This window comes from Tympanuchus pallidicinctus, unplaced genomic scaffold, assembly GCF_026119805.1.
Source record: "Tympanuchus pallidicinctus isolate F22 unplaced genomic scaffold, pur_lepc_1.0 scaffold5, whole genome shotgun sequence".
In the NCBI taxonomy this organism is placed as follows: domain Eukaryota; kingdom Metazoa; phylum Chordata; class Aves; order Galliformes; family Phasianidae; genus Tympanuchus; species Tympanuchus pallidicinctus.
In genome coordinates, this window is record NW_026294769.1 from 33,708,722 (window position 1) to 33,723,684 (window position 14,963).

Consider the following 14,963-nt stretch of genomic DNA (forward strand, 5'->3'; position numbering starts at 1 on the left):
TTGATATTATATTGGATTTTTGAAAACTTCAGCAGGATGGAGTTGCTGAAAACATCATAAAATTGATGTAAAGTCCTAGTAGAAATTCTCTCATGAAAAAAACATGAGCAAAGTAATTGGTTTAACTTGAGGATAGGTATAAGACAAGGTTGTCAATTCCAGTGACCCTCTTTATCTGTTACAAAGAAGAAAAACTCAGAAAGGCACAGACAGAAATTCAAAAGAATGTTATCATTATTACATGGGGAAAAAAATACCCATTATTTCTTGATCGGTAATACTGACTGGAAATCACTGCACAGGAATTTCAGTAAAAGAGCAACAGAATCATACTACTCAAGTCTAAAGGTATGTGAAAGTACAAAAGACTGCAACTGAGCATAAAAAGATGAAGTTTTCTGAGCTCTTTGAATCAAACAGTGAATGACACAATCACCCGGGTGCTAATCATTATGAGAGTTGTAACACACGACTGCTGCTCTTGGGAAAATCTGCAACATTTTGAGACATGAATATAATGCCATAAAAAGTTGTGAAAAGCAAATGAAGCCCTGTGTCCCTGGCATAATTCTACAAGTATCAGGCTGTGAACAGTAAGAGACCAGGTGTCAAGAAGTTTTCTGCCCCTGTGTATCATTACTCTCTTACTCTCATAGATAGTAAAATCTATGTCAGAATTCTGCAGTTCAGCAATCACTCAAATTTGCAGTGGAACTGAGTGACAGCTGGTATACAGGTACTGAAAAAAAGCCACTGTAGATAGCCATAAACAGCTAAACACCATCAACTATGTGCAATTTAAATTTTAAAAGGAATTGTGACTACAGAGATAATGTATTCAGAATGATTTTTTTCCATGCAGGCACACTATTTATGCTGTGCTGTATTTCCAGATACTGTTTGATTTGTAAAATTAGACATTTATGTCATTTATTGATGTAATTATTCTCTGTCTTTGGAGAATTAGTGAGCACTGATCAATAGTTTGGAGGTTAATCAGTACTTTACTTCTTGACTCCAGTTAAATCCAGTTCAATTAAACAGAACTGATGCTAATTACTGTCCTGATTAAGCAATGGTTATTACCATATTACCATTTGCTATCAGTAGGCTAAATCCGTTTCCTGAGAGACATCTCAATAAAGCAGCTACAGTGACATAGCATGCCCCAATTAAACAGTGTGTATTCTGATAAGGTATTTACATAGAACCTTTCATGTCAATACAAATTTTAAAGAGTAGGCAGCAGCATATAGTCAAGTCATATATGATTTCACATTAATAAAAAGATGACAAAAATGCATAGACTGACTAAATCAAGCCTTTACATCTCCCATTATTAAAAAGACATTACTATTTCAAGATTCAGTATTGTACAAAGAAACCTATATTCATCTAAAGGAATAAAATAGGAAGACAGTCTCTGAAGGAAACTTTAGTATTCTGAAATATGTTTCTTTGTTAAGTTTTTCTTGTGCAGGTTATGTGTTGCTCTTTTTCTCTTTCCTTTCCTTATATTCGATCTGATTGTTTGAAGGTGGGAGGAAGGCTTTTGGTGCTGGGATCAAATTTTACATGACAGAACATTAGTGCCACACTTTTTAACTAAATGGAGTTCTTAATGCTGTAAAAATTAAATTCATAGTTCTTAATGCTGTAGCTGCACTTGTTTTTAAATTCTAAAATAAGCATAAAACTGCCTACAGAATAACCACAAATAGTAAAATAATTGTATTGCTATCACATTTGCTGAATAATTTATTTCATTTTGTTGCTTTCCTTCTCACACCCACACCTTTTCTGAAGGAAATCTTCTAAGTGCCTGGAGTAACTAGCAACTGTAAAAGAGAAATGCTTTACATTTTCAAGGTGAATACAAGCATTAAATAATTAATTCTTGTATGAATGTCTCTCCTCTGTTAAGTTAGTTAAGTGTAATTATTCAGTGTATAAGCATTGTGTCAGATGTTTGATGAATGCAGCTCAAGAACATGGATAAAACAATTCATTTCACAGTTCAGCATAAAGCCTATGCATAAGAAGATAATACAATTATTGTTCTTCCTATAGTATCTCCCTCTTGCAAAGTTTTTCTGTCCTAAGAGAAAATTCTCCATATCTCTTAAGTGAAAACTTTTTATCTTAATATTTACAAAATATGTTACAAAATTTTAGCTGTACTGGTTGTGTTTTTTTCCTTTCTTTTTACATCCTTCACATACATAATTATATTTTACAGCAACAATTACTTAAGTTCTAAGTTTGGCATAACTTTTCAAGTTATAATTGCAATATCAGTTTAAAAAGTTTACTAGCAAATGATTCTTCTAGGCAGATGAAGACAGATGTGTGCCCCCAGCTGAATGTCTTACCTATACCTCTATTTCAGAGTCAAGGATAGGAACAAAAATGTTGGCTTTGATCTCCCCTGATGCAGCAGGTAAATCTTTTGCATTTTAGGCTCTATAATCACAAAGATGAGCCGGAGAGAGCAGGTAACATTTTGTCTAACAGGTAATATTTCACTAAAAGTGCAAATGTATTCTTTTAATTTCTGTAATTTACAACAGAATTTATTTTTTACCAATCCTTTGGAGTGGGATGAAATTGGAAATATGAGATAAGATTCCAAGAATGATGAATTGCTAGATTTGTTTGGAGATGCCTTTTAACTTTTGTTTCCATTGTCATTATTGTCCATTATGTTTCATATTTTGGTAAAGTACCGTTGTACATACAACATTTTGCTTTTGATTTATCCAAAATCATGAGGCAAAGAGACTTCACAAATCAATTCATTTGCAGAGAGAGCCTTTGCCAACAAATAACTCTACCCAAAACAGTATTTCCAGAATGGAAATAATAAATGTTGTCCAATACACAAAGCAAAGCATGGTTTGTAATGCCATTTTCTCAATTACTCTATTTCAAATACAGACATATAAAGCTTAGCTAATAGTGACATGTGTCTATGGTTCTGCAGATCTCTACTCTTTCCTTGTAAAGAATCCAGGATGATTTTCTTAGTGAATTTCTACTGGAAAACAGTGAAAATTTCATTTATCAGTCTGAAATCTATCCTCTCTGTTTTGCAAAGGAAGAATGCAATGAGAAATATACTCATCGTACGCTGACAGGTTGGGCTAAACTTGGATTTATCCAAGTAAACATGGCTCAATTTGACACTCTCTGGTGAATAAAGAGGTGATAACTGTTCTTCAGTTGCTGGCTGTCATTTTTTTTTTTTTACATGAAATGCAATGGCAAAATGAAGATATACAGCTGTTACATCATACTCGTTTTAGACAAACTGACCATGTTCATCCTTGTCATGAATCTGTAAAGGCTTTCTTGACTTTGCCTTGTGTCTAAATAAAAACAGTAGGATTTTGGTTGGGCTTCCTTGTTTAAAAAAAATATGTTTAAAAAAGCTGCAGTTGCATTATGCAGAGAGATGGCTAATTTAGGAAAAAATGTTCATTTGGAAAAATTAACAATACAAAGTTTATTGGAAAGGAAGAATAAATTCAGGCACTCTCAAACTGCTATCATAATTCACAAAAGCTTTTATTAGGCGTTATTTCTTTTAGAAGCTCCATTGAACCATAAGCAACATCTGAACCTTTGGAGATCAACAGAGCACAAACTGTAGTCAGGCCTCCACCCTGATGTTTATGTCATGTAATTCATTATATAAATCTGCTGGAGATTGATGGATTTATAAGAAAATTATGTGCTTTTAACATAGTACTTACACCCCCGTTGGGCTGTTCGAGTGTATAAGTCTTTTTTCTTGGCAAGATTTACTTTCTTGAGAACTGCAATGATTTGCTGGCTTCTGAAATTATTTTCACTCCTACTGTCATCCATTTTGCCCGTTTATAATCAGCTTAACTTTCATAACTACTGAAATAGTTTTGGGTAATATAAGCATGTACTTTACTACTTCAAGAAAGAGTAGACTGAAAAATTAATATGTGCTGGTTAGGACCAAGCTGAATAATTAAAAGTCATTTTGAATACTTCTGCATTTTGATGCATGATGGTTCTTACTTTGGAATGCAATATGAATATTTTATTATAGATCATTATGATAATAATTAGGTATTAGAGAACATACATATTTGCATGTATGTATTTCTGAGCACTTGGTAGATACACTTATCTATCATACTGTGATAAAAAAGAAAAGAAGGCTGCAGGGTGACCTCACTGCAGCCTTCCAGTACCTAAAGGGAGCCTACAAACAGGAGGGGAGTAAACTCTTTGAAAGGGCAGATAACAGCAGGACAAAGGGAAATGGTTTTAAGTTGAGGGAGGGAAGATTAAGGTTGGATGTCAGGGGGAAGTTCTTTACAGAGAGAGTGGTGAAGTGCTGGAATAGGCTGCCCAGAGAGGCTGTGGATGCCCCATCCCTGGAGGTGTTCAAGGCCAGATTGGATGGGCAGCCTGGTCTAGTATTAAATGGGGAGATTGGTAGCCCTGCATGTGGCAGAGGGTTTGGAGATTCATGATCCTCGAGGTCCCTTTCAACCCTGGCCATTCTGTGATCTGTGATTCTGTTTCCAGATTATGATTGCTAGTTATGCTGACTCTAAGTCTTAATTATTTATTCTAATCTAGTCAAATAATTCAGTTATTTATGGATTATATGTAAGAAATTAAGAAAATCTGTCAGATGGTGGTGAGCAAGCAAACATGGCAGTCTTATTCTATCCTTTTTGTGAAATTTTCTCTCCCTTTATTAGCTTTTTTTTTTGTTAGTTCCAGGACTTCTTAGTTGTATTTCTGTACAGAGGAGAAATCCATATTGGCAGGAGATTGATTAAGGCATTCAGTCTAGAGGTTCTGAATAGAAAGAACTACTGAAATGAACTCAAAGAGCTGGTGGGGATCATTCCCAAGGGAGGGAAGAGGAAGAACAAGAGGGAGATTGTTCAGAATTTATCCCTCTACGTTTCCATATTATGTTTGTTTTTCTTTTGTTTTTTAATTCCAGGCTTTGAAAATGTTATAGTTACGAAGCGGGTATAAATACAAAAATGACAGTGGACAAATTTGAGGGGTTACTTAGCTCTGCAGAATAATCCATATGTTATATGTATATACATATTCACATATATTTTCTACCAGGCCACTTTAAGCTCCAGAAATAATTAATTATAGGCCAGCCCATATGTTTTTTATGCAGCAAAGGTCTACATATCTTCATTTCTGGATAAAATGAGAAACAGCACTTTTATTCAGTTATTGTGCTGGACTATATTGTGTTTAATTGCACGTTTAAATTCACTAGCATCTTAAATGTATTAAGCTTGTACATTTTTTTAAAAAACTTTTCACATAGTTATAATTTACAGCAGTATATAGTTTCAGGAAAATCCAGTTGAAGGAAGCAGGTACCTCCAAGTAATAAAAGCCCAATTGCAAGCATCCAATTAAAAAAAAAAAAAAAAAAAAAAAAAAAGATTCCATCTAACAGCTCCTTAGCTTAAAGCAGGCACACAGTTCACTTGTGAACAGCAGCATGAGCCTTCAAACTGCTCAGAAAGCCATAGGATTTACCATTTTGAGTTATGTGCATTTTGGCAAGTCAGTGTGCTTACTCTGTCTGTGACATTAGATCTTTTGGGGTAACAGATGGTGCCAACAATTTCTGAGCTTTTTATCATTTCAGCTAACATTGTCTGACATAGTTTTCTAAACTTGAAGACTGTTTGTAGAAAAAGGGTACTCAAGTGCCAGATTTTTGGAACAATAAAAAAGCAATCTGCCTTCAATAATTGTTCATTGTTGTAGGAACACAAGCTTCTGCTTACTAACTGTAGTGAAATAATGTAGTCTCCTATTTACTTTTCTCCACTCTTTGAGAAATCTGGAACAGAATTGAAGAATATCTGTCAGACAAAGCATCAGCACAGTCAGGTAGTTAAGCTGACTTAACTGACTTAACTACCTGCATTGAAATTAAAAGAATCATGAAGATAAAACCCATCTAAATGTATTGAATATACATTGATGTATTCCTGAGCTATAGTACTAAATAATATATGAACCAATGCTTTGAAATACTTTTGAAAATATCAAGAATAAACTATACGTATGCAAAGAGAAGTATCTGGAAAGCAATTAAATAGCGTTAAACTTGGCCAGTTTCTCATTCTTGTATAATTTGTATTTATTTTTACTAGCTTAAAATAAAGGGATAGGTAGATATTCAGAGTATCGTCTTTGTCCTTTCTTTGGGCATCACCAAAAAGAGCACTGTCAATCTATTTGACACCCACTCTCTAGATCTCCTCTAGACTGTCACAACCTTATGGCCCAAGTTCTTGACCCATAGTTTCAACAGCCAAATGTTATTTTTCAATAGATTGTGAAATTTGTTGTATTTACTCTAAAGTTCTACAAAAGTGAATTCTGTTTTGCTGAATTGACAAATGCGGGGGGTGGGGGGAGGTGATAATACTTGCTTCTTTAAATGGCAGAGAACTAAAAAGTTCATTGAAGAACATTAAATGAAAAGATTATCTATAAATCTTTGTAACATGTGGCTTTAGTGTTTGTCAATTTCTGCTGCTGGTCTTTGTCTTTAACCGTATCCAGGAGGCAAAATATATACATAGAAATGAATTAGATGAAGAGCTTCTTGTGCAATTTCCATTTAAATTAGAATACAGAACTGGTAAGAGAAAAACTCACGCACACTAATTTAAAAGTTTAAAACTGTAAGTCCAACAAACTGTGGAATAATTCATTACAACTTGATGTGGCCTTAATTTAAAGGCTCCTATAATTTATTAAAGAAATCATTAACTTTCTTTTTTCCACATGTCAAGAGAGTAAAATAGAATTTTTAATCTATGTGGAGGTTTTAGATAAACACAACAGGATCTAAATTCCTGCTGATCAGTCCTAGACAGAAATTACTGAGAAAATACTTCATCTTGTCCTTGCACATTTGTTATTTCTTTTACCACCTGTTGTCAGCAACTGCGAGACCCCCCCACGGGATGTGACGCGATAGGCCTTCTCCCTGCTCTATGATTGATGTGTGGCACGTGCCCTTAGGGGCGTAGACGAAGCACATAGGTTATATAAGCTAGAGTTCACGTGTAATAAACGCCATTTTGCTGTTCATCATATTGGTGTGTGCCTGCAGTCATTTGGTCCTGGCCTGGTTTTAGGTCAGTCCCGTAGGAGGCAATGCAACAACCACCCTCCCCTTTTTGTTTTTAATAGAGGATGGGGATTGGTTCTTGAGGTGGAAAACTCTTGTTGGTAGTTTGTTTTCTTTCTTCAGTCTCCATCCACCCTCATGGAGATTAGTAATTTTATCCAGCACTGAATCACTGAACACTAGTTGAAACTCACAGTACATAGCAGTAAATTTAAAAAACAAAACAAAAACAACCCACACACAAGTAGAAAAAAACTAACCAGCTTAACTATTTTGTGAAGCTTCATGCTACACTAGGAGCATAAGTAAATATAATTTTGGTATCCTTATCTCCATACTACACACAAGTTGAGGGTTTGTCAATATTCTTCTAGGCTCTTTTGAACATTTATCAGTCAGCATTGGTAGCTGTGACTGAATGACTGCTTGCTGAATACCAAATGTAGCAACACAAAGCTGTCATTCTTCAACAAGTTAATTCTTTGAAATTATTATTATTTAAGATAAGTTTTCTACAAATACGTAGTCAGACTTCCTACTGTCTCTGAATTCTAGGAGGAGGTAAAATACTTTTATGCAAATTGCATCTGTAAGCAGAACGTGTAATACTAATACTTCTGTTAAGTGGATTTTTGTATAGAAGATGCATTTGATTTTTCCTTAATATATCAGTGTCTTAAACATATGACTTTTGATAGTAATTTTATTCTTAATAAACTGTAAGTGCTTCAAATGAAAACTACTGAAGATATAACAATTTTTTTAAATTTACTTTATATGTATATATATATATATATTTATTAAAAATCCAGTCTTTTATTACACAGAAAAGCTGTACTACTTTGCACTGAATGTCAAGGTTAGAGGTGAAGAATTTTTCAGAAAGAACTTAGAAATAGAAATTCTTACTTGAGGAGTGTGCAGTAGAGGAGCAAAGCCCTTACACTACGGAATTACAGATGTATCTTTAGGGTAGAGCTGTTTCTATACCATTATACATTTGGAGATCTGAATCTGATCTTTGTGTGAATTCTCCACTGCTGAGAGTATGAATGAAAATAAGGGCTAGAGATAAACCATGTACACTTTAAAGAAAACCAAGATCTCATTAAAAGGTTCATCTCACAGCAAATATGTAATGATAGTGTTTATATACTACAGAAACACAGTGTTTTTAATTAAATACACACATTTATGGTATATTTCTGAGCCACAATTCCATCAACCAGATAAAAAGTAAGAGCTTATTTAACTACTTAACAATGTTGGGAATATTTCCTGTATACCATTATTTTGTTTACATTTTCTCTTTGATGAAATAATATACTTAAATAATATACATAAATCTGTTTCTGTCTCTTTGCTCCTACAAAATGAATGTGTTCATAAAATAATTGTATTTCTACTGTCTGAGAAAATATATTTCTAAAGGTTTCTAGGGATTAGAGGAAAATAATCATTAAATTATTATATATATAGACAGTGTTTTATTAAAAAAATTCAATATAGCACTATTGATATATAGCTCTTAGTTCTGTATAGTATTCTTTCATTCTGATATTATTTCTATAATATTTGCTGAATTTCACAAATAATAATGAAACCTTTTTCTTTTTATTAACATTTCTAAAATTTTTCAGTTACATTTTTCCATCTATATTGCTTTTACTTCATTCTTTAGTTTCATTGCTATTTTGTTAGGTTGCAATTGATATATTTACTGTTTTTTATTGAGGTAAATATTACCATTAAACTCATTTTCATTAGTATTTTTCATGCTAGAGCTCAATTAAATGAATACAGACAGAAAGCAAACAGAAAGCAAACATACATCTTCAAAGCAAAATTCACTAATAATGTGAATAAATACACCTGGGAATAATTTTATAGTATTTACTTAACTTTAATATTGCTAATTACTCCTCGGAAAACATAAACTTAAATCTAGCATCTTACTTAATTAGGCTTTCTCTGTCTTGTATTTTATTGGTTATTACCAGACCTCTATGGCTACAATGGTAAAAATTTAATTATTTCTCGATTTATACATAAAGCCTTATCATGGACAGTACTTCTAAAAGGAAATCATCACTCAAAGATTTGGTGTCTCAATCTCAATCAAACTTTAAAAAGTAATCCTACATTTGCTTGGTTTTATCCAAGTTTTATCTATTTGTTTAGAATCTGTGCTTTTTAACTGATGCGCCATTTATACATTAAAAATTAGGAGGAAAAGGGAGGCTGATTGAAAATACTGATTTTGGATTAAACACAATGAATTAATCTGACTGTGATCTGAATGTTCATATTGTTTATTGTTATTCAGGAATCAGTTGATTTGCGCAAATAACTGCGTATCTCCAAGACTTCAGAAAATTGGTTATAAATTATGTTAAATTCTTATTTGAGATGGATTACTCATCAACTTCCCTCTTACAATTACCTTCTTCTGTCATCATAGTGCACAGAAGCACTGACTAGCACTTCTTTTAGATAGGCAAAGTGTAAAAACTGCACAGACCTCACCCAAAAAGAACACAGACTAAATGTTAACTGAGGAGCACATGCAGAACAAGAGAGACAAAGAGAACATAAAACTTATTCGGAAGCTTCACTGCCATCTCAGCAAGAGAGATTTTCTCAGGATTTTTATTGGCTTTTGCATTGAGGAGAAAGAACCTCGAAAGCTGAAAAGTGGTTAGCCCATTTACTGCTCAAGATGCAGTTTCCCAAATGTGAGAAATACTGCCTGTAAGTGCTTACTTGAAATATGACACAGGAGCAGGCATGAACAGAAGTAGGAGTTAGTAATGAGTGAAAGGTGCTAATATGACAAAGCTGTGAGGGGCTTTGAAAGCAAGGAAAGAAGGTTATGCTTGATTCCCTAGAAACGGGAAGAAACAGAAAGGTAACAGATGGGAACAAAGCTTTGAACATGGTCTTCACAGCAGCATTACGAGTGAGACATGTTTGTATTTATAAGCAGACAACTGAGGCAACGAAAGTCTGAGTGCGTTAGTTGCCTCTGAATTCCCAAGTCCTTAACAATACATAATCTTTAAAGAGATAAAAACATCTGAATTATGTCTCATGAAAGACAATGAAAAAAGGAAATATAAGGGCCTTGCAGGTGTGGAAGATGAAGATTTGTTGTGGTATCATTTGTATGGCTCCTCGTTTTTTGTTGTTGTTTTTAGACAATCAATAAAACTGTATTTTTTAAGTCATTCCAACCAAAAAATATGCATCAGTTTTGATGTTTCTTTACAAAAAGCTCTTTTCTTTAACCAAATGACATTTTAATAAATATGATCACTAAACAAAATAACATTTGACTGAACAGAAAGTAAATTTTCACTGGGAAATCATTCCAAAAAAATCTATTTAATAATCCTATAGTAAAGTGAAAAATTTGTAATTAATACAATATCTGACAGGGATTATAGAAAATAAAAAGTTTTTAGTGGTGAAATTTTTTTCATGCAAAAAAACCTGGGTCATTAATAACTTGATAAGCAAGAAGAGGCTACAGTAATATAATGTAGGTAATGATAAGTAATATTCAATAAGTCATTTCTGAACATGTCTGTTTTTGTTTTTGTGATGTGTTTATTTTGTTTGGATTTGCATTTTGGGGTTTTTTGTTTCTTTTTTGTTTCTTTTTTTTCCATTCTGTGCACTGTACACTCTCAGATTATTTTGCCAAATGGTCAACTAATAATTCATTTCTATGTTGTCATTACCTTTTATTTCTTCATTGCCAACTTTTTTCTTTCTCTTTCCCAATATATGTAGATCACTCCGTAATGTCTGCTATTTATTTCCATAGAAACTACAAGAGATATAAAGAGCAAAATAACACTGTCTGATAGAGAAAATTCTCAGCTACAAAACACTATTTTTACATTGTCACCAGTATTACTGGTACAAATCTACACAAGCAGAGCTCACCCACTCTTGTTCTCCCTGCTGAAACACACCACCCACCCCTTCACTGTGCTTGCTTTCACTGGTTGGTCTTCATAACTGTTCAACAAGCATCAGAGATGATAGTGGGATCCATCTTTTCTGTATGAAGGAATTCAATGGCAGACCTTTGCTTCATATGAATTTCCATGTCAGACATGAATTAAGCACACCACTCCTCTGCTGACGTTTGTCACAGAACAACAAAATGTAACAGATTTTTGGAGGGAAAATTTAACCTTTACTGGCATATCACTAATATCTGCCTCTGACGTTGTCATCCAACATAATAAAATAGGAGCCATACTGTCTGAGCAGCCCTTATAACATAATAAAATTATCATAAGAAAACATGTAACATTAACCAAGTCTAGAGTGAAGAAATAAACAGAAATGCTGTTCTAAATGAAATATTTCTGTATTTTTTGTTACTTTGTGCATTGTCATGGACCTTTTTTAGAGACAGTACTTTTAAATCTTCATTTAATTTACTGCAGGTTGTTATTGAAATTTTAGCTTTGATTAGACAATAGAAATAAACAGGAACATTGAGGATTGCTAGGAAATAATCATAACATTTAGCAAGACCATAGTGCTCAGTACTAAATTGTTGCTAACTAACACATTAAGAGCCCTAATCAGTGATGGGCTCTACTTGGCTGGCCACATTTGCCATTGTGGGGATCATCTAGATGATATGGGAAAACATTTCCTGATGTATCATTACATCTTGTACATGGCTTACTTGCCTTACAACTCCACTAGAAGCTCAAAACTTGAGTGCTTTTTCATAGCATTGATGAGACGTTTTTGACTTTTCAGACTTTTTTTATGAGAGCTTGCTTCCTTCTGAGTTGACTCTCCTTTGTCTAACCATCATACTTAGAATTGTTATTAATTTTGGAAGCATTAAATATGTCTGTTGCCTTGTCCTTTACATTTATCTGGACATAATGCAACTCTTTTGCAATACTAAGTGATATTTTCATGAAACAATTTGTCCTCCACATTCTTCCTCATACTATTTTTAAGTCATGTGATGTTTTTATTTCATTGTCAGATATTTTTAAATATCCACCTACCATTCTAGATATTAATCATTTACACAACAAATAAATTGTGTAGAATATAGAAATTAGTATCTCAGCACAGAGAAAAATAAAATACTGAAACGAAGATATTCAGTGTTTTCTGGTCATGGTTTTACTTATGTATCTCTATGATTGATTATTTTGCATAAAGATTATATTAACATATGTGAATTTATTAACTTGAATATGTTCTTTAAGTGCTTTCACTGGGGTCTCTTCATCTCAATTACATGAGACACTGGTGCATGGGTTCTTTCACATTGTTGGGTGCTAAATGAAGTAGGTGATGCCATAGGCAGCACAGTACCACATAATTACCTAATGTGACTATGTCCCAAAGCGATGCATGCCCTGCTACATCTTTCGACTAAATTGTTTCATGAATATGCAAAATGTGGTTAAATTGTGGAGAATGCAGAATTATTTACAATTCAAATACCACCACCCAAATGCATATTAAAATTAATAACTTTTGGATAAATGCTAATGAATAGGGAATAATTCTACTTTAAAAATAAGAATATTCATACATCAATAATTGATGTGTTTTCTCTTGTAACTAAGTAGCTTTGTTTCAAGTTAGAGTAAAAAGAATGTCACTCTTTTTATTAGTACTAAATGGTCTTTTATTAGAACTCATATTTATGCCTACAAATAACTTTGTGTTGCTTTTCTCTATCTCAGCATGGCCACAGTTAGAATTACTTTATGCAGAGCTAGGTTTTACAAACCCAAATCAACACCTTAACACAAACATTATGCATGACTAGATTGGGCATGCTAACTGACAAAAATCCATAATTCAGGTATCTACTGGCAAGGGAAAAGTAGACGTGCTTCAACACACTTGTTTGTATGTAATCTTGACAAGGATGGTTGGAGTTCTGTTTTGATGGAGAAAAATTGACAATGTCAGAAATTATGCTGAAGTTATCTTAAATTGTATAGTTACATTCTACATTGTAATAGTGCAATCCAATTTCTATGATATGGGATGTTGACATCCTGATTATTAAGTTGTTAACCATACTTTTCTACATTTCACATCACTGTTTCTTTCGCATATGGTTTTGAGGTGGGTAAAACAACAAATCACTGTTTACTGCTCTGCAAAGAAGTTAACAGTGCTATTGTTCATGCCAGATAGATTAATGCATAATATGGTTCAACAAAAAAGATCTGAAAAAAAATAGATTCTAGTTATACAGATCTGTTCAGAAATATTTTACAAAGATACAAGAAGTGTCAAAAGAAAAGTTTCTTAATGAATACACTGTGCTGTACTTTTAAAACTTGTGACTTAGGACAGATTAAGCATATTTATTGAACCACTTGCAGTGCTAAAACAGGGCCTAAGTGAGATTAAGGAATCCATTATTTCACTTGTCATTAAAAATGAACTTAGAACTCAGCTTTGGAGATGTTTCTACTGCCTCTTCGTGCAACTAATGAAAGGTCAAGCTTTTATAGGTAATGTTATCTTCAAAATCTCATTATTTAATAATGTTTTGGGTAGATTTTTTTAAGAACTGCAATAGAGCAGAAATAATTATTTCTATTGAAACAGTACTGTAATTCAGTAAATCAATTATTTAATTCCCTTACTCAATTTCATCTCCCATGAGGCTCCCTGCTTCCCCAGGCTGCTGGTTCCCAGGAGCTCTGATATCTAGAAGGCATCAGCTCCTGTAAAGGCTGTGTTCTGAAACCACTGAATAGAATCAAGCACCTGAGAACAAATTGCAAATTTTGTGAAATCATGTAATAGGTTGAAATGGACCTTGAAAGATCCATGGGAAAAGGGAGTCAAGGTGAGGTTATCTAACCCCTTGGTCAATTGCATTAGAGTGGCTTGGGATGGAAGATAACCTTGTTTCATCCCCCCTGACATAGGCAGGGCTGCCACCTGCTAGATTAAGCACTATATGAGGTTGCCCAGCGTGGCCTTTAATACCTCCAGAGCTGGGATATACACAGCTTCTCTGGATAGCCTGTTCCAACACCTCACAAGTTTTTTTGTAAAAAACTTGCCATACATCTTACCCAAATTTCCTCTCCTTCAATTTAAAAGCATTCCTTCTTTTCCTCTCACTATCTACCCATGTAAAAACTTGATTTCCCTCCTGTTTATAATCTCTCTTTAAACACTGGAAGGCTGCAATAAGGTCTCTCTGGAGCCTTCTCTTTTTCAGACTGAACAAGCTCGGATTCCTTAGCCTATCTCTCTAGGTTCTCTAGCTCTCTGATCATCCTCATGGCTCTCTTCATGACTTTCTCCAAAATCTCAGTATCAACCCTGTATTGCAGCCCCCAGGCCTGGGTACAGTGCTCCAGATGGGGCCTCACAAGTGCAGAGTGGAGTGGGACAATCATCTCCCTATTCCTGCTGGCCACTCCTCTTCTGGTGCAGCCCAGGATACATTTGGCCTTCTGAGCTGCAGGAGCATACTGCTGTCTCATGTCTAGGTTTTCATCCAACTGGATCCCCAAGTCGTCCACAGAATCGTTTTACTCAGTGAGTTCTACTCAGTAAGTTCTACTCCCAGTCTGTATATGTATCTGGGATTTTCCCAACCCAATTGCAACACTTTGTACTTGGCTTTTTTGAGCCTTTTTAGGTTTACATGGATCCACTTTTTAAGTTTGTCAAGGTCCCTTTGGATGGCATCCCTTCCTTCTGCTGTAGTAACTGTACAACTCTGCTTGATGTCATCTGCAAACTTGCT

General features: G+C 34.1%; 1 long non-coding RNA gene across 2 annotated transcripts in view; it reads left to right on the plus strand.

Moving 5' to 3' along the window:
- The window catches only part of LOC128090910 (uncharacterized), a 70,002-nt gene that overhangs the window by 43,180 nt on the left and 11,859 nt on the right, over positions 1-14,963 (plus strand). The window contains exons 3-5 of one of the 2 annotated variants that reach the window (XR_008211144.1): positions 1,807-1,869; positions 2,390-2,440; positions 2,984-3,204. This is a non-coding gene — a long non-coding RNA (uncharacterized LOC128090910). Of the gene's footprint in view, positions 1-1,806; positions 1,870-2,389; positions 2,441-2,983; positions 3,217-14,963 lie in introns of those variants that run through there. The other variant, XR_008211143.1, reaches the window with a different exon arrangement.